Source organism: Dermacentor andersoni, chromosome 5 (assembly GCF_023375885.2).
Source record: "Dermacentor andersoni chromosome 5, qqDerAnde1_hic_scaffold, whole genome shotgun sequence".
Lineage (NCBI taxonomy): Eukaryota > Metazoa > Arthropoda > Arachnida > Ixodida > Ixodidae > Dermacentor > Dermacentor andersoni.
Window position 1 is genome coordinate 15,308,912 of NC_092818.1, and position 25,086 is coordinate 15,333,997.

Sequence of the window (25,086 nt, forward strand, 5' to 3'; positions counted from 1 at the left end):
GGAATCTTGTGATAAAATGCATTGACGACTTTCTACTACATAAGCGGCATGCAAGTAACTCGTAATGTAAGCCCCTGGATGACAAAAGAAATATTACGCATAGGATGAAGACTGAAAAAGCAAAACAAAATTCTAGAGACGTAAAATAGCATCCGCAACCAACCAGATTTGCGCACTGAGATTACAGCTGAAAGACTATTGCCGGCGCCAAAGCTCACTACCAAAATGTGCAAACAGAAAGTTTTATTTCTTCGTCCCCGGTGAAATTTTGGAAGTATCTTTCACAAAGAAAAAATCAGTACCTAATCTCGTTGTAAACAATACTGCTGTGTCTGACAGCTCAGAAATTCCATGCATTCTAAATGAAATCTTCTGCTCGGTTTTTACTAGTGGTAACGGTACAGACCCCGAGTTTCTTTCATTCCATGAGTTATCGCCAATTGACAACATACACATAGAAGAGGAGGGTGTGGTTTCCCTTTTGCTTAAACTAGATGATAAGAAATCCAGCGGAATCGAAAACATACCAATCGTCTTTTTAGTAAGATACGCAGAGTGGTATTCGAAGTATCTGAATCTAATATTTCACAAGTCCGTTGCTCGAGCAGAACTTCCCATGACTAGCGTCACGCCAAAATAACTCCCATACCAAAAAACGCAAACCAGTCCAAGCGTGCAGACCTATATCGCTGTTATGCACATGTGTTGAAGTAATGGAGCACATAATATTCAAGCACATTTCTGAGTTCATAGAAAGTAATGGTTTAATAGGGAGTCGCGAGCATGGTTTCCAATGCGATTTATCGACAGACACGCAGTTGCACGAAATGGTTCACGACCTTGTCATTGGCATAGACAAACAGAGCCAAATCGATATCCTATTCTTAGATTTCGAAAAAGCATTCGACCGCGTTTCACAGTGTAAGCTTCTGATCAAACTAAAACCTATTCTGAAAAACGACTCTTTATTAGCTTGGATCGAAGCATATCTAAACTGCAGGCATCAGTGCGTCACGGTTAATGGCAGCTATTCGCCGTCTGCGCCGGTTCAATCCGGCATATCACAGGTATCTATCCTCGGGCCTCTCTTCTTTTTGGTCTTTATTAATGATATCGCCCGCGATATTCCCATCAAGATACGGCTTTTCGCTGACGACTGTGTGCCCTGTGAGGAAGTTAGCGCCTACAGTGAACAAGTTCTTCTGAATAACTCCTTAGCTAAAATTCAAAATTGGGGCTCAACATGGCAAATGAACATTAGCCCGCAAAAAAGTGTGGCGATGACTATAACTAGCAAGAAAGACTCTTTAAAATTCCGATACAGTGTGGGCAATACAGTGTCGAAAGCGCAAAATGGAAGCTTTAGAACTGAGACGGTATCGCGAAAAGCTGAAGCTATTCTACCTTGTATATAATAACAAGTTGGCAATAGAAAAAAAAACTAAATACATCAAATCAATCTTGCGCTGCGAAACGCCGTTCGTCTCCCCCTAAAAGAGTTACAGAACACATCTGCCATTCCAATATATACAGGTATTCCTTCTCTCCTCGTACGACTAACTGGAATATTTACCACCCGAGGTTCTCGAAAGCGCCGATCTGAAATCGTTCGTTCGTGCGCTACCTGCACCGTCTTACTGACAATTCTACTTTGGTTTGTTTCTACAGTCTACTTTGTTCTAACCACTATGCCCTCGGAGTGGCTTGTTTATTTCCTATTTAGCTTGTTGTCGCTTTCGTAACAAATATGCTCGCATTTAATTATATCATTGCTCTCGACATTATTTGCTGGACTGTGAGTGGCATCTGTGCGTTGATTTTGTCTGCAAGGCTGTACGAAGTTGCTTTACTTGATATCGGATATTATGTTTTCGTGCGGTTTGTGTATAGGTACGGCTATTTTTATTTTGTTATATTATATAAGGGGTAGCTGCTACTCCTAGGGTGCTTAGGTGGTGTTCGTTGATACTGCTATAGTATTACGTAATTTTGTTTTGATTTGTGTATCATTCGGGCTTTCATTCTGTACGATTATTACTTTTCTTTTTTTATTTTACTGCAGTAAGATTAGCTCAATATTTCATTCTGTTCTGTATTTTCTGTGTTATGTAAATTCCAATGTATCGCTTAACCCTGCCTAAAGTCGGACATTCAGACTACCAGTATTTCCTTAAATAAATACATAAAATTCAAGTAGTGGGTATTGAAAGGATTTATCGTCTGGCACAAATATGAAATCCTGAAGTAACAATCAAAATGCCAGTAATTTTGACACTTTAAGACTATCGAGATGAGGTCAAGATTTTCAAATGCTGCTCAAAATTAAAAAATATCATCATCATCATCATCATCATCATCATCATCATCATCATCAGCCTAGTTACGCCCACTGCAGGGCAAAGGCCTCTCCCATACTTCTCCAACTGCCCCGGTCATGTACTAATTGTGGCCATGTTGACCCTCCAAACTTCCTAATCTCATCTGCCCACCTAACTTTCTGTCGCCCCCTGCTACGCTTCCCTTCCCTCGGAATCAAATTCAAATTCAAATTCATGTTTATTTACCAGACAATACGCTGAAAGGTCCGCTGGGCTAAAAGCCGTAAAAACGGCTTGACGGGGCCCAGGTAACCGTTACATGGCAGCGGCTATACAAGGTGCGGAGGAAAAGGACTAAGATACACTGTTACAAAGGCAAAAATGAAAAAGATGCAGAATACATTGCGTAATATACCATTCATAAATCACACAAATACACTTGAAATACGATGCACATGAAAATGCATATGCAAATTTCGACACTTAGTACCGCATGTTTACACTCACACAAACACACTAAAAATGCAGCAAAAAAAAATTAATGTTTTTAATAACCGATTTGCAAGCAATATTGTATATAGCAGATATTTGTAGATACTGAATCTTTTACTAGCAAACAATAGAACAAAAGAAAGAACGTAACTGTTTTTTACTGCAACTGGTTGTGTTTTCAGACGTGTTTAGTGTTGTTGGGACGTTGTATGCCAAAGTTTGATATTTATAAGTTGTACGAAATCGCGGTATAGACCATAGTTGGGTGTTTCTTGTAGGTACTGTAATAACACGACGCTGTAATAAAGTCCGAGAGTTCTCTGTTTGAAAAGTAGAGTGTGTTCAACAAGCGGTATGAGTAAATATGAGTAAAAGTAAATCCAGTCCGTAACCCTTAATGACCATCGGTTATCTTCCCTCCTCATTACATGTCCTGCCCATGCCCATTTCTTTTTTTTGATTTCAACTAAGATGTCATTAACGCGCGCTTGTTCCCTAACCCAATCTGCTCTTTTCTTATCCCTAGGATATTCTAGGAAAAATCTAGGATATTCTATTAGTAGCCTCATGTCCTCTCAGGGAGATTAAAGAGAAACTGTAGGACAAAACAAATACAAACCGCGACAGGAAGGAAAAGGTCTTCTGAAGATACAATAAAGCTGGTACCAATGGCGAGAGTTTTAAATGAGGTGAGGAACTTGACGACATGGTCAATATAGAAAAAAAAAATTATGAAATGAAAGTGGAAAAAACGAAAACGCGAACAATCGAGCAAAAAAGAACAACACGCAGACACCGGTAACCCAGTTGAATACAAAGGCACGTAGCCTCCTAAACAAAATCGACCACTTGGAAGCTATCCTTCTTGCCTTGAATCCGGATATTGTTCGGATCACTGAGACTTGGCTGTATTCAGGCGTTCAAGATCACGAAATCGTTCCCCCAGGTTATGCTATTATTCGCGAAGACTGGGAAACTAGAGGTGGGGGAGTGGCATCGATCTCGAAAAATTATTTATCATTTTCGAAAATGCTTGATATTCCAGGTATAGAAGCCGTTTGGCGCAAAACTCACCTAAAAAGTAATTCTGTTGACATTGGCGCGGTCTGCCGGCCACCAAACGCTGAAAGTGCGTATCTGGATCTTCTTTTTGATAACATGTATAGATACATCTGCGGGTCTATGATAATATTAGCTGGTGACTTCAACTGCCCAGTTGTTAATTGGAATACTTTAAGCTCAGCTGATGCAACAAGCAATGCTATGCTTCACATTCTGCTACTTCTGTGCAAGGAACATCTGATTCCATAATAGATTGGGTCTCTGTTAGTAACCACTTTAGAACAGATGACCGTACAGTGGAAGTGTCAGATAGAATTTCTGACCTGGTACAGTGTACGCTATATTTGCCGAACGTGTTCCCTCTGTCTTCAGTAAGAGCACGAATGTCAACGAAAAAGGCGGCCATGCTTACTCATGCTTCATCAAGTGAGGTGTGGCCAGCACTGCCGAAGACATGCCACGCACCAGAGCCACAGCACATCACTCGCCACTTAAAGTCCAATGTCGCTTCAGTTGACCAAATGCGAGACAGGGATCCACTAGTGCTTTCTGTGCTAAAGTCACCCACGAATTTCATGCGTTCACTACTGACAAACATGGACCCTCCGGCTGCTCGTAGCGCACTGCAAGTGCCGGACGTGCTAACCGCAGTGCTTGAAAGCATCGCATGCCCCGCCCCTCACTGCCCTTCCACAAGGAAGTCAAAAAAGCATCTCTATTGCAGTGGAATGCCCGCGGCCCCAAATCGAGAATTTCAGATTTTAGACACTTTGTGTTCGAAAGCCGTTTTCCCATCATCGTAATTTGCGAACCTAACGTGCAGAATATCACGCGCATTTCAGGCTATGAGGCATTCATGTCCTCTACCTGTGGTAACGTGAGCAAGGTAATCGTATATAATAGATGTGACCTGACCCAGTCCCGCCTCACGATGACAACAAGTACGTTTGTTTAATTGTGAAAACGAATAAGCTTACGTTCACACTCGTCGCTGTTTACATTGATCCTTCAAGTGGCTTTGACTCTAAACGACGGCATGGCGTGCTATCAGTGACACCCGGCCCTACGATTCTCACCGGAGATTTTAATGCTCACCATCCGCTTTCGGGGAGCTTGAAGATGGACTCCAGGGGAAGGAGACTAGCATCCTTTGCCACACAGCACGACCTTTACTGCCTCAACGATGGTAGTCCGACATATTTACGAGGGCTTACATACAGCAGCTGCCTAGACTTTGGTTGACTCTGGTTCCTCGGCGCCTTGAAAGAAACGTGAAATGGTTACCAGACATCGAATCACATGGAAGCGACCATATTCTGACATACCTGAAGATCAAGGGTCTATTTAACTACTCCTCCACGACCCTCTGGCGAATTGACTGGTCGGTGTTTCGGTCACACATGGAGGAAGTATGTCAGTAAGGGAACTATTCTAGCCTGAAACATGGAATTCAAAAATCCATGCACAGAGGCTACGCGAGGTTTTCAGCTTTTCCCGAAATATGAAGAATTTCAAGTTGAACTGCGGCGACTGCGAGCAATTCGACAGCGGGCTGAAACAATATACAGGGGAACTAAATCGACCCAGGATTTCAGAGAGGCAAGGCGGATGCAAAAGAAGATTCAACGCCGCATTGATGCACTACAGTCTCAAAGATGGAAACGGTTCTGTGAGTCGTCGGATCCATGTCAGCGCTTATCTCAGATATGGAGAACCGTGTGTGGCCTTCGCGTATCACCGCCACAGCGTGTTCCTTTCAAATCTCTCGCTTTGCCCTAGTGCCGCAGAGAAATTGACATTGCTGAAGAATTTTCCTCAGGACTTGCCAGCTTGCAGCCCCAACAGAAGCTTACACCATGTGCCACTCCTGTGCCTCAGAATTACCGCATGGATGTAATGTTTTCGGTGGAGGAGCCTGAAGCAGCACTGCCTACTTGTAGGCGCTCTTCGTCACCTGGGCCGGACGGCGTTACCTATGCGGTGCTCGCCAATCTTGGGCAGAAAGCACGACTCATGCTGATAAACCGTTACAACTAGTCTTGGCGCAGCGGTTTGGTTCCACGTGAATGGAAATGCAGCCGCTTGGTTCCACTTCTCAAACCTGGTAAATCACTGCTAGATTTGTCATCGCACCACCCCATCGCTCTGGCCAGTTGCACAGGGAAAATAATGGAAAGAATGGTTTTGACGTGCCTGGAATGGTACTTGGAATATTACAACGTGAACACAGATGCTATGGCTGGCTTCCAGCGTGGACACTCATCCATAGATAATGTCATCGATTTGGTGACGTTTGTTCAACATCAAAAACGGCTGAAACGACTCACTGCGGCATTATTCCTTCACATAAAAGGCGCCTATGATGATGTATCACATTATGCCATAATAGAGGCTCTGATTGAAGCCGTAATCGGTGGCCGTACTTTTCAGTGGCTGTGCAGTTATTTGACCAACAGGCATTTTTTTGTGATGACCGAGGATGGCGTCACGAGTCAACACCAAGCGTTCCGTGGAGTTCCGAAAGGCGGACTGTTGAGCCCGACGCCATTCGACCTAGTGCTCGTCGGCCAAGTCAGATGTTTGCCCAACAGAGTTCAAGTATCAATCTATGCTGACGAAATCTGCATTTGGGCGTCTGTTCTAACACGACTGCAGGTACGAGCAAGGCTACAAAAGGCAGCTACGTTAACGTCACTGTACTTGCGAAAAGAGAACTTGGAGCTGTCTTCAGAGAAATGCTGCCTTGTCACATTCACTCGGAAGGCAATGAAGCGTTACTCTGTAAATGACAATGGGCAAGCAATTGCAAACGAACGGAATCACTGGTTTTTAGTGGTAACTACCGACCGCGACCTGTCATGGAGCTCGCACGTTTCATACCTAAAAAAGAGGTTAGTGACGATAATACATCTGAAATTTATCGGCGGAAAGTCATGGGGCACATCGGTGAGGTAAATGCTGCAGCTTCATAACGCCTTGTTCCTCGGTTTCGCAAGATACAGCCTGTCTGTGTTTGGTAACAACTGCAAAACAAACCTGTGTGTACTCCAAAGACTACAAGCTCAATCCCTAAGGACGTGTCTCGGTATTCTGAAGTGTGCGTCTACAGTGGCAACGATTGTCATATCTCGAGATCACCTAATATCAACGTACTGAGCAACCGACGCTCTCAGGGCGCATATTCGGCACGCTGCCCGACTACTTTCTTACGATCTTGCTGCTTTACCCGGAGAAAGGCCACAGACAACTTTCAGTAATATAATTTTTGGCAATCGTACCTCGTCGCCATCCAACTACATGCCTGCAGCAAGATTATCCTCACCTTTATGGTGTCTGCCCAAACCTGGAATATTCCCCACCATCCCAGGAATCACAAAGAAAGCTAACATGCCGTGGTTTTCCCTGAAGCAGGCCATATTAGGACTTTTACATGAGGTGCACAATGGCCGCGTACACGTTTACATCGATGACTCAGTCCCACTTGCAAGTTCAGCTGCCGCTGGGGTGATACCAACAAGATCCGTAAAAATACAGCTAAAAACGTCACATGTATCATCAACTAAGACTCTTGCTTGGGCTAGTTGGTTCATGCTTGAATGAGTAAAGAGCAAGGCGCAATAGACCAGGACAGAACAACAACACAGAAGAAGAACACTAGCCCAAGCAAAAGTTTTACTTGAGCATATTTCTTCTACATTGGACCCTTTCTCGAAATTACGCCACATTACAGACACAGCAGGAGGAAATTCCCTCACCCGCCGCCCGAAACTGAACAGGGCTAAGGCTGTTACTTTCAGGCTTTTACAGACGAGATCCTACCTCACCCCGAGAGCTCCTAGTTGGATAGATTCGAACTTCCCGTAATCGTGCTCCAAATGCGGTCACGCGTGCTGCTCCTTCAACCACGTGCTCTGGCTGTGCCCGTACAACGCGGGCTCCGACTTTCATAACAAGTCCCAGTGGGACGCCTTGCTGAAGAGCTCGGATTTCACAAACAAGCCGTCCAGAGGGCCCGCGACGTCGCGGAGAGTCACCACCTCCCTGTCCCGTCGTGGGCGCAGCCACCAAAGTGATTGGGGAGCCTTCGGTTCCCCCCAATCGAGTTCCTCAGGACACTCTAATGAAGTTCTTGTCACTGTCACTTTGTGCCACTACGTTCCACAATTTCATTAAAGATTCACCGTACAAGTTCAGGTGATACATCAATAGGAAGAATTTCACTGCAATTTCGCCTACACATGGAAAACTGCAAGCTGACTCATTTAACAGCTACTTCCAGTCAATTTTCAATGCCGACAACAATGCTTTAGGCATATTAGCATGAAATAGTACTGAGTCAACACAACTTTTGAGCGCTCCGGCCATAAGTGTACCTGCGATTCCGTTTTGGAACCTTGATGACAGAAGAGTTGTAGTCCTGAGAGAATTCCGAACTGTTTTCTCAGGCGTTATGCTGAACCTGTTAGTGAATACCTCCAGATCATATTTTCTAAGCCCCTTCAGGACAGCTGCTTTCCAGCAGAATGGAAGTTAGTAAGAATAGTGCCCGTTCACGAATCAAGCGACGTAACGTCCCCGTCTCATTACCGATCTACATCTCTCCCTTGTACCTGTTGCAAAATTCTTGAGCATATCAAATTAAAATTTCTCAAAGAACATACCGAGACTAACAATATCATTCAATACAACCAGCATTGCTTAAGAGCGGGATTGTCCACTATTACTGAACTTCGAGGAATTTTTCATGACCTCGCACAGGGACTCGAAGAACAAAGTTAAACTGATAGAATTTTCCTCGATTACTCGGAAGCTTTTGACCACGTGTCACATGCTGAACTTCAAACTGAATCAGATACTTGGCGATGGTCTCCTTACCAGATGAATAGCCAACTACTTATCGGAACGCCAACAATATGTTCAATGTAATTAGTATATGCCTCTAATATCGTGCCGGTATTTTCTGTAGTCCTGCAGGGCCCTGTGCTAGCATCATTTGCTAGCACAGCAACCGAAACATTACCAATGCGATGTTTTTGAAGTTGATGGCATTCACTTTAATGATGAAGAAAAAATTGCTAACTTATTTAATGAGCATTTCCACTCAGTTTTTACTAGTGATGATGGTGTCTTACCTATGTTTGAGAATTGTTTGCCCCCTATTTCTGATGTATCAATAAGCGAACAGGGTATATTCCACATGCTTTTAAAACTTGATGAACAGAAAAGTTCAGGCCCAGACGATATACCCAACACTTTCCTAAAAAGGTATGCCGAATGGGTTTCGAAATACTTGTACATTGTGTTTTTACGTTCCTTGGACGAAGGTCAACTCCCGAATGACTGGAGAACAGCCCGAGTAACACCACTTCATAAACACGGTGCCAAACAGTCTATAAAGAATTACCGTCCGGTATCTTTAACCTCTAACACTTGCAAATTATTAGAGCACATAGTACATAAACATATCGTGGATTTTTTAGATACACATAACGTCTTAACAAAATGCCAGCATGGATTTCGGAAAAGGTACTCAACTTGTACACAACTGGTTGCTACTATCCATGATTTTGCCGTATCTGTAAATAACGTAAAACAAATTGATGCAATTTTTATGGACTTCTCCAAAGCTTTCGACAAAGTATTACACAGTAATTTGTTATTTAAATTAAATAGTCTGCTTAAAAACTCTCAACTTGTGAATTGGATATCAGCGTATTTGAACAATCGCCATCAGTTTGTTGCGTTCAAAGGACATCAATCTAACCAGTTACCAGTAAAATCAGGTGTCCCGCAGGGCTCGGTCCTAGGGCCACTCCTTTTTCTTATGTATGTGAACGACATGGTAGAAGGCATCTCTGTCAAAATAAAATTATACGCGGACGATTGTGTTCTATATACGGAGGTTAATGATCAATCTGATCAGGCATTGTTAAACAATGATTTTCAGCGTATTGCTTCTTGGTGTAAGAGGTGGCAGATGTGTATAAACTTCGACAAGACCGTTTTCATGCGGATCACTCGTAAGAAGAGGCCCTTATCGTTTCCGTATAATTTTAACAATGTGCTTTTATCTGAAGTGTCTGAATACAAATATCTTGGGCTATGGAATTCAAACAATCTTAGGTGGAACAAACATATTCACTACGTTACAGCGAATGCTTATTGAAAGTTATTCTTTTTAAGAAGAACGTTAACTTTGGCTACCCCTGCTGTAAGAAGATTAGCATACACATCCATTGCCCTCCCAGTCTTAGACTATGCTGCTATAATATGGGACCCCTATACAAAAGGTAATATTCTGAAACTAGAGAATGTCCAAAAAAAAGCCGTACAGTTCATTTATAACAACTTTCGACGTAGCTCAATCACTGAACTACAAGCTCGCGCTAGCCTAATCCCGTTATCCGATAGAAACCGCTCACCGCGACTAAAATTTTTATATCAATTAGTCAGGGGCCACTATAAACTCGACGTTAGTGAATGGATTACATTTTCTTCCGGTTATTCGACACGCCAAAGACATGAACTAACAATAACACCTTTTCGTTCTCATAATGACTCAATCAAGTATTCATTTTTCCACGAACAGTCAGAGACTGGAATAATCTCAGCAGCTTTATCGTTCAAGCAGACTCTTTGTCAGCTTTCGCATCCCTTCTTGATGGCTGAAACATAATTGGTTATATCATAGTGACTTTCTATATGATTTATGCGTTGAGTGTTCGTCTATTTCATTTGCACATTTGATAAATGTTTTGCTTAATTTTTCTTTTATTCTTTCTTGACTGTGACCTAGGCATCTACATATATTTCGTTTGCCATTATGTTGTATTTTCTCTCATGTATTGTAACCCACCCTGCTAAAATCCCGGTTGGGATTGCAGTATCAATAAATAAAATAAAAATAAAAAATTCTTATTTATTTTATACACAAATGACATTGCACATCATGTGGATGTAAAGACACGTTCTTTCGCGGACGTGCTATATAAAAAATAAATACTCAAGAAGACCAAGTACGACTAAATGAATATTTAAGCAATGTCATATAATGGTGTAATACCTGGAAAATGGTGATCAATCTACAAAAAAACGGTAGCGATGTCCGTCACCAATAATAAATCAAAACTTAGTTTCCCCTGTGGCTTCGGAAATGGCACTCTTACCCCATTAACCGAAAAGAAATACCACAGTGTCATTGTTTCTGATTATCTCAGCTGAAAACCGCAGGCGCAAAACACAAACAAAAAGGAATTAACAGTTCATGGTTTCCTAAGCGCGCCTTGCGTTTTGCAACTTCAGATACCAAGTTACTCGCATATAAGGTCCTTATCCGTCCAGTCTTAGAATATGCAAGCATCTGGTTTCCGTGTATGCAAAAAATTACGAACCCTTCCTCTACCGGAAAGTGGGAGCAAGCGAAGCTTGTGCTGCGTGTACCTAACCTTCGTCACGGTTAAGTAATCCACAGGTAACACTGCCGGATTGCTTCGGCCTCCCGCTCCCTCGGCTCGGGATCTTCTCGTTACTATCGGATCGCCTGAGCTCGGGCGGTTCAGGCGCGTTTCTAAGCCTACGTTATCGGCGCGCGGCCGAGCGTTGGCGGCGTTCGGTTACGTTGGCGGTGCCAGTGCGTCGAACCATCGGTCCTACTATAGACGCTGTTCTTCTCGCCAACGTGACGTAACGTTCCCACGCGTTCATGCTACGCCGAAATATATTTAGGCGTTAACGGCTGGATCGGCACGCCGACGGCGAGCCCTTTGACAGGCGAGTTCTCGCCGCCGCTAGTCGGCGGCGAGAACTCGCCCGTCAGAGCCGGCAGAGCGTCAAGGCGGCAAGGCGGCAGAGCACGCAAAACCCTTTCCTGCCTTTTCCTTCCCCGGCGGAAGCGCAACCGATGTGTTTGGTTGCGCGCATGGCGTGAGCGCCCGCCTATGCAGCTGGAACCATTGCTAATAAACAGTTTTCGAATAGTGGCCACAAAAGTTTGGGGCGCCAAAGAGCTTTGCGGGTGTTAGCGTTGGGTCACGCAGGAGTGAAGAGCTTTAGAATAGGGCTTTGCATTTGCGGATGGATGGATGGATGGATGGATGGATGGATGGATGGACGGACGGACGGACGGACGGACGGACGGACGGACGGACGGACGGACGGACGGACGGACGGACGGACAGACGGACGGACGGACGGACGGACGGATGGATGGATGGATGGATGGATGGATGGATGTTATGAGCGTCCCCTTTGGAACGGGGCGGTGGGTTGCGCCACCAAGCTCTTGCTACTATAATGCCTAATACCCTACCTAGATTAAACAATGAAAAAAGAAAAAAACGCTATGAACTACCACGCCCAAATTTTCAGATCCATTATTGCGAACTGTGCTTTTGTACGTCTCCGTCTTTTGTCGTTTCCCTACTTCTCTTCCACCAATCCTCCAATTGCCTCGAACTAATGCCTATTGCGGACATGTTTGCTTTACCACTGCTCCCGCTGAACCCAAGGGCTTCAAGGAGGCCAGTGGTGCCTAAATCGACCGCTGGGTAGACGTCTTCACATTCTAATAACAGCGTCTTGCGCTTGCACCGCCACTGCGGCGTCAAAGAAAAGCTATTATAAATATCAATATATGACTTACCGCTTTATGATAAGAAGAGTAATCTTGACATTCGTGTTTGCGCGTTTATTTACAATTCAGAGGTTATGCTATTAGCAGCAAGCAATTAGTTGCGCTTAGTTTTGAGTTACCAAATTACGTGCTTTCCCCAGCCAAGTTAAGGCGTGTTAGGCCTACGAGCCCTCAGCGGCGTCTCATGGATCAATGTTCATAACACACGCTAGCTGAGAGAAAGCGACAATCGCAATCACTTCGCCTGGCTTCCGAATTTCACGCGTTACCACGAATCGAGCCCAGTTTGGTGCGAAGTTAGAGCCGTCGCTTTGGTGGGTGCCGCCATGTTTGTTGACGCAAAGCTTTTAAAGCAGCGTTTGGGGCTCCCGCTAAATCAGTGAAATAGCGTGCCCGACGCAAAACTCAAACGCAGTTTGGGTCTCGCGCATACGCAGCGGCTTCGATGCTATTTCTTTGGGGCCCCAAAGGTTCGGAGCCCCTATTCTAAAACTCTCCGACTCATGATCTGGCGCCGGCGCAGCTGTCAGCTCATCAAACCGCCCTTTCCCGCAGCTGCTCTGCTCTGTGAGGAACTGGGTTCTTGTGTGACCAGACCGCCACCGAAACTTGTGAGCCCATACAAGCTTTGCTTGAAAAGATACGCACATGCTCGAACCGGTGCAACGAATGCGGTCGCTTTATGAATCGCTCTATCTACAACAGGTACCGTCGCACTGATTACCCCATGGAGCTGCTTTCCCGCGCAAGCCTAGATACATTATCAAGTCGCGTAACACTTCATAGAGTCAAATTCTTATGTCAGTTAATACAGAATACATTCAACATGGCTCCTGCCACTTACAATAGTTTTAACCTTTCTAGAGAAACGCGTCACAAACATGAATTTACAATAAATTAATACTCGTGTGCTAACAACGTACATTACTTCTCTTCCTTCCCCCGGTCCATACGGGAATGGAACGCCCTGTATAAATTCACAACTTCGCAGGATACCTTAAGAAAGCTCATTGTGCTCACGACTGCATCAATACTGCCAACAATCCAGACTTGATGACCATCTTTAATATGTTATTGATTTATATCGTTATTTAGTCGATTTACTCTCTGTACGCATCTATGAACGAAAGCTTTGCGATGTATATGAACGCTTGGCTTTAATGACCAAAGTTGGCGGTTCTCTTCGGTGTCTCATGTTCCGCACTCTATGTGTCCACTTATGAATGCTTTCATTTCTTGTCTTTTTACACTCGATTGCTATCTTATTTATATACTAACAGTATATCCAAACAAATAAAAAAATGATAACCTCTCCCCGACCGAGAACAAGGGTGTAGGTGAAGCTCGGGATCCGCGGCTATTCGTTGTCATAACGCCTCGGCTTCGCGGTCCGTCATGGCGAGGTCGACACGTCGGCGACGAGCCCTTTCTCCAACGAGTTCCCGGCGGCGTTCATGAAAGGCCGCATGTTCTGTGGCCGAAAGAGCGCGCCACCTGCTCCCACTGCCGTTCCTTCAACGCATCCTGCTCTTCGGCAGAACGAACCAAACGCGGCCTGCCTATCTCCCTGCCGGGCCTGAACTGGCCGGAAACGGCGGGCGCGAGGCGAGCGAACACACGATCGCACCCTTTCCCTCTTCAGGAAGGAAGGAATGCCTGTGATTGACTCGCGCTTTCAGCTGCATCTACATCTTCATGCATATAGAACCCCGCTTTAAAGGGCGCGTGGGTAGAATTGAAGGTGGTTGAATCGTTCAGCGGGGTGGGCTAGCAACCTGGAGGTCGGTGGTTCGAATGCGCATCCGGACAAAGAAAGTTTATTTTCGCGCGGCTTTGCTTTTTTTCGTACTGATTACAACGAAGGCGCCAAATAAAACAACGGACGAAGGAAGGCGGCACAGGACAACCACGTAGGCGTGTCCCGTGTCGTCTTCCTTCGTCCGCTGTTTTATTTGGCGCCTTCATTCTAACATGTATAACCAACTCGCCCACCAGCACGTGCTCAGTTCTTTCGTACATAACACCGACACCAACACGAGTGAGGCAATACAAGCTTCGCTTTACAATATGTATATATTATCTATATATATATATATATATATATATATATATCGAGGCAGCGTATTGTTACCGTCGAAACGAGTTATGTATGAGGCGTCTACTGCAGCGGCGCTTCTCCTTAACGCTTCCACAAGAACACTCGGCGCCATCTAGCGTCACCGCCTGCACCTGGCCTCGGAAATGCGTGGCGTGTCGGTGCGTGCGAACGCTGAGAAACGCCTCACGCGGCAACCGAGTTCCTCTCTCGCCCTTCGCTCTGGACTCGCTGCGCCATCTAGTGGCACTGCCAAGAAGTCCGCACGGGGCCTCCGAGACGAGAAACGTGGTTCACAGGTTCCTGCCAACGCTGGGAATTGTTCCCTCATTTGGCCGCGCAATCAGGGGCACGAGCTCAGTGACCCAAGTTGGCGGGATGTTCATTGAAAAGCGCCACATACCTCGTGCATTCATGGCGTAGCTCTCTCAAGCGTCGGCGTGAAAGGCATTCATTGAAAGTGGCACATAGCCGATGCACTTAGGGCGCAACCTGCTAATGCGTCGGGTCGCTGCCCCTAAGGAACTCTTGTAGCTCAGCATCGGAGAAATTTAAATCCCTTTCGTCATTGTAAGAGGCAGATTCCCAGTGACACATAACCAGTTATCCAGGTTGGTGTCAAATACATTCACTTAAGAACGGCACACAGCTGCTGGCAGATGTTGGCAACCGAAAGTGGCATGAAAGAGGCTCACTGGAGACTACCACATTGGAGATTTACCCAGTCCCGCGTCTACAGTGATGTGAAGAGTGCCGCATACTCAGTGACCCAATTGAGTCCGATGGTTGGCCTTGAACCCTGTTAACCCAGCACCGCAGTTCGATGCAATGCCCATTCGACCACTCACTGCCCGGTGACCTAGGTAGGCGGGTAAGCGGGTACACACAAACACACATAAGCAGACACATACATACATACATGCATATCTCCCGAAAGCGCGTGAGGCACCCAAATAATGCGAACGCACTAAAACTGAAAAATGCGTGGTAGTAATTAACCATATAACCAAATAACTGGAGTCATTAAGTACGCTACCACCACGCTTAGGCGGACGACATCTAAGGAAAAAAATAGCCATACAGTGAACAGCGCTATAAATTTCTTGCAAACGCTGTCCGACAAAAAATTATTTATATTTCGTCAATCACATAAAATGATACCTGTGACGATCAAAATCTATCCTGTTGTTTTGTCACCATGCGGATGGTCACATTATTCTAGTTGGTCTAACATATGCTTAAAATTTATTTCCCGTAATATTTCCTTGGGGGGAAGAGGGGAGAGGGGGCAAATAGAAACCTATGGCTGCCAGTGATTTATGCTGCTACACAGCTTGCATGATGAACTGGATTTCCTTGCGCTCGAGCATAACCGACACCTATGATATAGTAAAGCCGATACCATGGCAGCTATACTGACCAGTGCAGTACCAAGAGCAGCCATGCAACCTTCACTGGAAACAGTGATGAACAGATACAAATGCTCCTTCTTTAACTAGCGATGATGTATTGCAAGTTCGAATGGCCTTGGAAGACATGTTCCAGGGAAAAGCGGCAAGAAAAGATGGAATAACAGTCGATTAAGGGCAGATGACCGGCGGACCATTCGAGTTATAGAACGCACGCCATGAACTGTTGGAGGCCAACCAGATTAAGAAAAGGGCCTGTGTTAGAGTGCTGATCTCTGAATATTTACAGAAATTAAAGCATGTTTTTAGACGGGTCTTCTATATTGTTTAATCTTGCGATTCCCTTACTATGCATCTTCTGTGTTCTTGCGCGTGCGCATTCACATGTTTAAGTGCCCCCTTTTTTCTTCCCTCTCTCCCGATGGCTATATATTCAGCCGCTTTCGACCTCAATAAATAGTTGCAAGTAATGCATTGTCCTGTTATTGTTTGTTTCTTCATTGATGCGCTGTTTTTGTTGGCGCTTCATCTTTTGAAAGTTATGAACCAACAAGCCCCACAACGTGTTCTACGGCGATTTAATCTCAGCAAGTGCGTGCAAGCTTATTTGGAGTTGAAAAAAAAAACCACACCAATGTCATACTTATTACCGAACTTCTTAGTCCTGCGTGAAGCGGTATGCACATAGGGCATAACAGCAAAAAATTTTTTCGCATCTCTTTTGGAATGTTTTGGTCAGGCCCATCGCGTTTCACGCAGGGGACTGCCCTTTCGAGAGCACTGGACACAAGATGTCGCGCCACAACCCGCCATATCGAGCCTCTAATATTCACATTCGTAAGCACGAATGCATACCAACACGGCCAAGTTTCGGTACTTATGTTGGATAGTATTTCATGAACAGGTTGTTTTGGGCTTAGCACAAAACAACCTGCCCGGTCTATGCCCGGTCGTTTCTAAGGCCTCTTGCACAGTGAAAAATGGTGGGTGTATAAAGCCTATATTAATTTGTTGAGGTGTTAACATCTGCATTGGTTATCGTGCTCGAGAATTATTCTTTCAATGGCAATCGTTGTAAATCATCGAACAATTTGTGGATACTGTGTCGACACATGCCAGGCGGCCCTGCATGCAAGCGACAGATTATACAGAACTCGCGGAAACTGCTGACGCACACCAGCTTGGTCCTACAGAGGGCAGAGGCTTGGTTTGTTCATTAACGTGAATAAGGAAAGGCTGTTGGTGACCTCATCCTGAAGTTACTGCAGCCAGGTCTTTGTGACAGCATGGATTTCAGCAGATATTGCGTTTGACCCTAACGCACCCACTTCATCACGTTCAAAGCGCACGCGCAGTGACCCCGTCGGTTGCACGATGACAGCGGTCGATAGTCGCTCTCCCCCTGCGTTGAAGGCAACGTTGCGCGGAATGCCGAGGACAACACCGCAGCAGATTTTTCCTGAAAATTTTTAGAGGGAAGTTGGGTGGTGCGTCTATTTAGCCGAACTCCTGCAGAGTTATTTTTTTATTCCCAGATATATGCAAACTTTTGATCTCGAGTGGTTAAGTGGGTTTGTCACGGTACAAACGCGACATTCTATTGTTACCCTTCAACACAGGGGCTAAGGGCCAATAAAACCAGCATTCTTCGCGGTAGCAGGCTCGTAGTGAAAAACCTAAGAGGAAACTTTAGCTGGAGGCCAACTCCGACTTCCCTGTTGAAATACATGTAAAACCAAGAGGTGCTCTTGCGAGATAACCACGTGTCCAATTCGAATGAAATTTGTAGCATTTCTGAAACAAAGTTAAGTTCTAGCGACTCCAGCAAGCAGAATTTTCGTTTAGAGGGATCTTCTTTTTTAATTTCTGAAAAACTTTAACTAACAAAAGATGAAACACGGTGGTTTAGAAACCCCGTAATACTGCATCAAAAAGCAAATACCGCTGTTCTGTAAACTGCATGTATCAGAGAGTCTCAAGCGGACAAATGTAGTTTATGAAATAAGAGCTTACATGAAATTCTTACTGTTGAGGATTTTGCAAAAGTAATATTCACAAATTGGTGGTATAATGAGGAGCTGGTTATGATACGTTAGTTTTCTCCGCTTTAGGTGCAATATTCGATGCAGTTTAGAAAATTCTGATATAGTTATATATTACACAGTTACTGCGTTCAGAAGTTGGTACAGGCAGTTTTTTTTTCTTGTTTTTAAGTGGTACGAGCATCGAGTGACACTCTTGTTTCTTTCGCAGCGCTTCCGGTTGACCTCCTGAGACGACCGGGGAGGAAATACAAAATAAATCAGAAAAAATTGAAAAATGTATTAGAGTAAGAAATTGATGGGTTTCATTATATACGTGATATGAGAGCATAAGTTAAGTTACAAGTTGAGTTACTGAAGTATCTGGGATAATTAAAATTAATTAAAAATCACTGATTACCTTGCACCAAAGGACAGAATCGTAGACTTTAGAGATCCGCCATGTAAGCACGATTTTGGCGAAATTCCTGGAAACCAGGAAGTAGAAAGCGGAAGCAGTGAAGTCACTAATGACGTCCCACACAAAGAGGTGGCACGACATTGGCGGGTAATGAATGGAAAACAGTTGCCCCTGAGTTGGGTTCGTGCGTTTCGTTGGCCTAACGTTAACCTAAAGAACGCCAACGCCGAGATGCGAGTGCCGCTAAGACGCCCCTAAGTCAAAGATTCGGGTCGTCTACCATTTTTTTGTTTTTATTTTTGCGATCTTTCAATTTTCCTTATTTTTTTCGACATAGTGCAAAGCATTGCCAGCTATAACAAAGTTTAGTGCTGCGCCTCAACTCCTTGGACGGTGTCGCCACCCGTACGCGGTTGCGGCGTGTTTGGCACGGCGCGGTGCCACTGCCGCTTTCGGCGCCTCGACCGGGCACAACGCTGGCGTCGTCGAGGCGCCGCACAGTAGCGTCCGCTGTCGGGCCTAAAACCGCGGGAAACGGTTTTGGGCACAAAATAAGACATGGCCTAAGAACACACAAACAAGCGCAGGAAGCGAACGAGCGAGTTCCAGTGGCTGCGGCATCGGCTACCGTTCCTGATGCATGAAGAGAAAGGTGGTGCAACTCGCAAGGCTCCCGGTTTCTCGGGTCAGGTGGCCGAGGGGCTAACAAGTGGGTCAAAACTCGGTGTTCTGCCAACGATTCTTGCCCGTGAGTTAATTCCTTTCCTTCGACTGATGTCCGGCCAACAGGGCGAAGGTAGAAGACCGGGAAAGCTGCTTTCTGGACGGTGCCGGCAGCTTGGTAAGGATGGTTCCAAAAATACAGCCCGGAACAATCCAAGTTCAGCGCTGGTCCTGTTTGTGTGCGTCCCTTGTCCAATCAATCGCGCATGAAAGTCCTAATGACCAACCAGCCCGTATTCCTGCATTATGTGATAGTACTTTAGCTCGATTGATATCAAAGAGATTTATTATTGTCCTCAGGGGAGCTCTTTCAGGCTGTGAGATCATGTATTAAAAAAAAATGAGGAAATGTCCTTTGAAAACAATGCCGAGATTTCTGCGGAAAATGTTTTAACAATTCTGAAATTTTATCTCGGGATAACTATTGTTTCCATCGGAGTCGAGCTCTTTTTGCCGTAGAAAAGCAGATGCATCTGTTCCTGCGTGGCCCCAATTTTATGGAATGTTTTCTTTCTTTACCTTGACCACAACATAGAAACCGCTTTGTGTAACAGGGCAAAGTATGTAGATGTCTTTGTTAGTTGTGTTGGGGAAGCAACATGGCAAGCCCTGCATTGAATGCGTTACTGGCATTTTATACACTAATAAATGACTTGGACAAGGGCTCAGGTTTGCTTACGAGCTTTGCATTATTGACAAGTTGCAATTTTTACATCTGCGTATCATGCTTATTGAGAACTGTGTGCGTTGTTCGAACCGTCCCCACGCGCGAAAGCAGTGTTTGCCGTAAAACCTGCTCATTCTAAAATTGTCAAAAGGGCGATTGTTCTTGAAAGCTTTGAGTCTGTATTAACTAGGTTTTGCCATCATGCCATTCAGGAGAGGTTCACTTTGCATATTTCTGAATCTGTTTCTGCGGGCTTCCCAACGTCGCTGCTGGCTTCGGTAACGGAGACGCAGTTCCGTCGTGAGCCGAACACTATACCGGAACAAAGGGAAAAAAGAAAGGGAAAGACGCCCCCGGTAGTCATTCTACATATCTACAGGGTAGCCAATTCCTCGAAGAATATGGCATCGAGATATGATACGATTAATTTCTGACTCTGAACTCGGCTACCATTTATGAGTAATTTATTGTAAAGCAGTAATCTGCCGGCTTAGTGGCTATCGCATTGCGCTAAGCACAAGGTCACGGGCACGATTCCCGGCCGCATATTTCACGGAGATGAAACGCGAAAACGCCCCTGTCCTTCGATTCAGGTAAGCGTTAGATAAGTCCGGAGGATCAAAATTAATCCGTAGTTCCCCTCTACGGCGTGCCTCATAATCAAATCGAGGGTTTGGCAGACGAAATTCTAGAAATTATTTTTTAACCAAACTGATAAGTTTCTCATTTCGCGCTACTTGGTACCATTTGGTTGTTTTAGTAACATTCATTTCATAGGAATACCCTTACATTTTGTAAAATGTTCGACAATAATTTGGTGATATTTCATACATTTTTATACCAGTTCTATCGTTCTCGTAAAATGTAAATTTATTCACAAAAATAACAAAATACTCATGAATTATTTGTGTTCCTTTTCGTATAATATTCCTTCATTGACAAGTGCTGCCTACAGGCCACATTAAAAAAAAATATTGCTGAGTTTCAGTATTTAGTAGTAAGGTTCTGGCTAAATTTCTTCGGCCCACACTGAATGACCGGCAGCAAGCGCCATTTGTTGGTTGGTTTAGAGCAAGTACACAAGACGAGCAAGAAGTTTGGTGTGCGACTCGCTTTCTTTTGAAGTCAAGGCCAGAGGAGACGGGACTGATGCAAGACCTCCTGTTGCAGTGGCGTTACACACGTGATGCAAAGCAAATGAAATGTGCACCCACGGTTCACACATGACGAGAGCGGTCTGCGAAAATTCCAAACGAATCCGTAGGTGGCGCGGCGGGAAGCCCACTTCTGGTTTTTTGCCTCGTGTTTCCTTCTTATTGTTGGAAACATTTCCGCAACACATTTTTTTTCTTTTCTTTGATTGTGTTTTTGTTACGTTTAGATTAAACATAAACATTTTTTTCAGGTATTTATAGGGTCTCTCATTAAAGTTCTATCCAGATTTAGCGGTGCGCATACTCCTAAGATTTCTGATATGAGCAATAAACGCAAGTCGTACAAGAAAATATGCGCTTTGTCACCGGACACACACCCCACCGCGTAAGCATCTGCACAAGACTAAACTCATGAATATCAGTTTCACTGAACCACCTGCTGCACGAGGATCTCGCTCCCCTATTGCACTTCGTCCATTGAGCGCATTGGCTCGAATAGCCAAAATTTCATATCGCTGCTCTGCTCGTAATAAAGCGGGAACCCACGCTACAGCGGTGACTTCATTCGGCAAAACAATTTTTTGTCCTTCGCAACATTGCCGCACTGCCTGTCTTCATGCAACGAATAATACTCGCTCTCCGCTTATCTCCTGCACCGAAATTCCAATTCTGAGCACTGCAAAGAAGTGACAACAGAAGGTCGAACTTCTTCATGCAATGCCGGGCATTCGTGCGTGAAATGCTCACGGACGTCATCCAATACACATTCTTCAGATAATGTCTCTCTGCGGATCACACGGTGCGCTTTTGGCAACAATCCAAGGCGGGATAACGCAATCTCAACCTTCGCTCGTTCTGAATGCAAAGGCAGCCTGCGAGTTGCTATTTCTTTACATTTTTTACACAATCCACCACTAATTCTCTAACGAAACTTACCAGAGCAGTTACTGAATTGTGCTTAAAGCATCACCACTGCTTTCACCAGTTAGTGTTGACAAATAGACAAATCTAAAAATTGAGCCGAGCAGTGGACAAAAAAAAAAAAAGTGCGGGACTTGTGCTTTGCTATTTCCCTAGGTCATTTCTGCGTTTTAGTGGCCACCTATAAGAGCAGACGCTGCCTTTGTAAAGCTGTATTCACCATACAAGCAACAAAGGCATATTTTGAACGTTTTCGTGGACCTTGTCGAGCATTCCTTGCACCAGCGTCGACCTTCCGAGCGCAAAAAGAACCTCTCGAAAAAGCAGATGCATCTTGGGAAGCCTCGGAAGGTGCGCACTTCTCACAGCGCTGCAGCGTGCGAGGGACGCTAATCAGCGCAGAATTTTAGTAGCACGCCAAAATCAGAAGTGCGCACAGCCATCATGAATGGGTACAGAATCATGCACAGAACCATCTGCATTACCTTACTGCTCGATAGTGCTCGAAAAAGAAAAGAGAACTGAAAACAATGTGACCTCTAGAGGAAGGATATTTAGTAACATTCAGTATACGTGCTTACGTCGAGTACGTAGGGGACAACCATTCAAAAGATAAATGGCAGCCTTTACCACATTGCTTTGTTGAGATCAAATGTAGAAACATAGCCACACTAAAACGGGCAATGTCAGTTGCTATATTTCACCACGATGACGCATTGGAGTTGACCTGAAAAGTAGAACGATATAAAAGAGCTCAAGAGTTCATTCTATATGTCATTCCACCGTGATCGTCTTGTTCCCTGACCCAGTGTCTCCACGGGACCAATGATGATGTTTCTGCGTCGTCCTTATTATTGTGGAAGCAGCCGCTTTATTTTAACAACTCACTCTGTTATGTGATGTCATTCGCGGAACGTGGACGTCCGCCACCAAGGTCTGTGAGTGGTGGCGCTGGCTAACACTCCCAGGTGTCTACATGGAAACATAAATACCCAATAAAGTGGACGGGGAAACGGCGCCGCGGTAGCTCAATTGGTCGAGCATCGCACGCGAAATGCGAAGATTGTGGGATCGTTCCCCACCTGCGGCAATTTGTTTATTCATCCACTTTCATTTCCATGAATTTATCGTTTCTTTATTTCATTTATTAAGCACAAGTAGTTTCCCCTATGTTCTCCTTGGTGTTAGTGTTTGTTGGCTTCTTATGATATGACTAATAAAAATCTGGCCCTTTGGTTAACGCCCTTTCTTCTCGTGATGTGATGTGATGTGATGGGACGAGGTTCGTGTTCTACGAGAAGATACTGAGCCTTGGCTTGAGGCCCGAGTTCTCAATTTGGAGCGCTCACGTACACCTATATACAAAGCCGTATACCACTCGGTCGGTGCAGACAACAGTTTAAACATTGCTTACACGTAAGGCATGTGTACATTGTTGAGGTCAAGATGGTGCTGAGTGCACTACCCTACATGATGTAATGCAGCGTTTAACTTTCCCAATATAAATATCTGCTATTATTTGCATGTTTCGAGCACTCTAGAGTATTGTCGTGTTTATGTTTTTTTTTTTTTCGAATTGGGCAGGATTTGTTCCAAACCACAAAGTTCTACTGCTCTGAAAATGCTTTCTGACACTGAGGTACAAACACAACTTCCTCTAGCGACAGTTCTTTACCCTGTTTTGTTTAACATTTTAACCAGCTTATTCTTATCCCTTTCTGTCAAGACAATGATGTTTATGCTGGCAGAGATGGCATTGCGTTTTTGTAGCCGTGAGCAACATGCACTGTCTTTATGAAACTTTACAGCCTCGCAGTAATTCGCATGATTCATGGCTTGATGAACGTCATATGTCTTTACGTGTGAGTAAATGGGACCTCCTTGCCATTCGTTCTGCGTTTCCAAATCACATTTTCCTCCCGTACTGAAAAAGCATATACGAAATCAAAGTGTGCAAGGAAAAAGAAAATGCATTGAAGAAATAAACTGGCGCCTTCGCGTGTAACATGCTACTGTTACTTTCTGACGATTCCTTTTAAGAAATTAGTTCCCTTGTTCATTCGCTTGCTCGCCTTGGACTTTCTGTGCCTGCGAGGAATGTGATATACCAGAAAGCGCTTACCTACTTTACAATCTAGACTCCAATGCTCCCAGATCATACTTTCCTAAAGCGCGTTGCATCACGGCCGAGGAATTTTCAATAGGAATTCACCAATGAGCCTGCTGAACTTTAATGTCAGCGCCATAGGCGGACTTCACCTACTTTGCAAGTATCGCGCTCCTCTGACGAAAAATATGGACGGTCCAGAAAGCAGTGCCCTCTAACAGGGCACCTGAAAGCGTTTGCAAGTAACGAGGGAAGACCGAGTAAAACTAGCACGTCGCGCACACATCAGATGTTTCGAAGTGCGGCTTTGGCACGAGAGAAGCATGCGTGCAATCGTGGCCTAATCATTAGTGCATTAGGCTGCTGTGCTGTATCTTTCAAATACCTCATCCAACTTCGTCAACAACAGCAGAACTAGCAGCGATTAATGTTGCACTGAAATACGTGCAAGAGGAGTTAATTACATCGAAGGTTGTCATCTTTACGGACTCCCGTGCTGCCCTTAGCAGGTTACAACGCAGTGAGCTTGAATGTCCACTTGTGCGCAGCATTAATGACTCTGCGAGCAAAATTACATCACGTGGGGTATCTCTCGTTGCTCAATGGATACCTTCACACGTAGGAATCGCCGGAAATGAAGAGGCTGATCGGCTCGCTTCAAGTTGCGTTCATAACAACTGTGACTGCCCAGAAATTTTGTGCAAGCTTGATGACGCTCGTCTGCTGATTCGTCGCCACCTACTCAAGCAGCATCCAGATCAGCGCGTTGCAAATGGCACGTTCCCGCCCCGTGTTCGTGGTCGAGGCTTGCCTCGTCGTGCTAGAGCACAACTGCTCAAGCTGAGGGTGGGTCGCGTGAACGTGCACGAACGTTTATACAGACAAGGGCGTGCGGAAAGTCCATTGTGTACGTCTTGTGGCTGCTACGAGACACTTCAGCACCTTATATTTGAGTGTCCCGCTTTCAGTGCGCAGCGCACGTCGCTAGTGAGAAACTATCATCTCCTTGGCCTGCGGTGTGCGACACTCGAGGAATGTTTGTGCCCCAGTGGCTGTGCATCTAA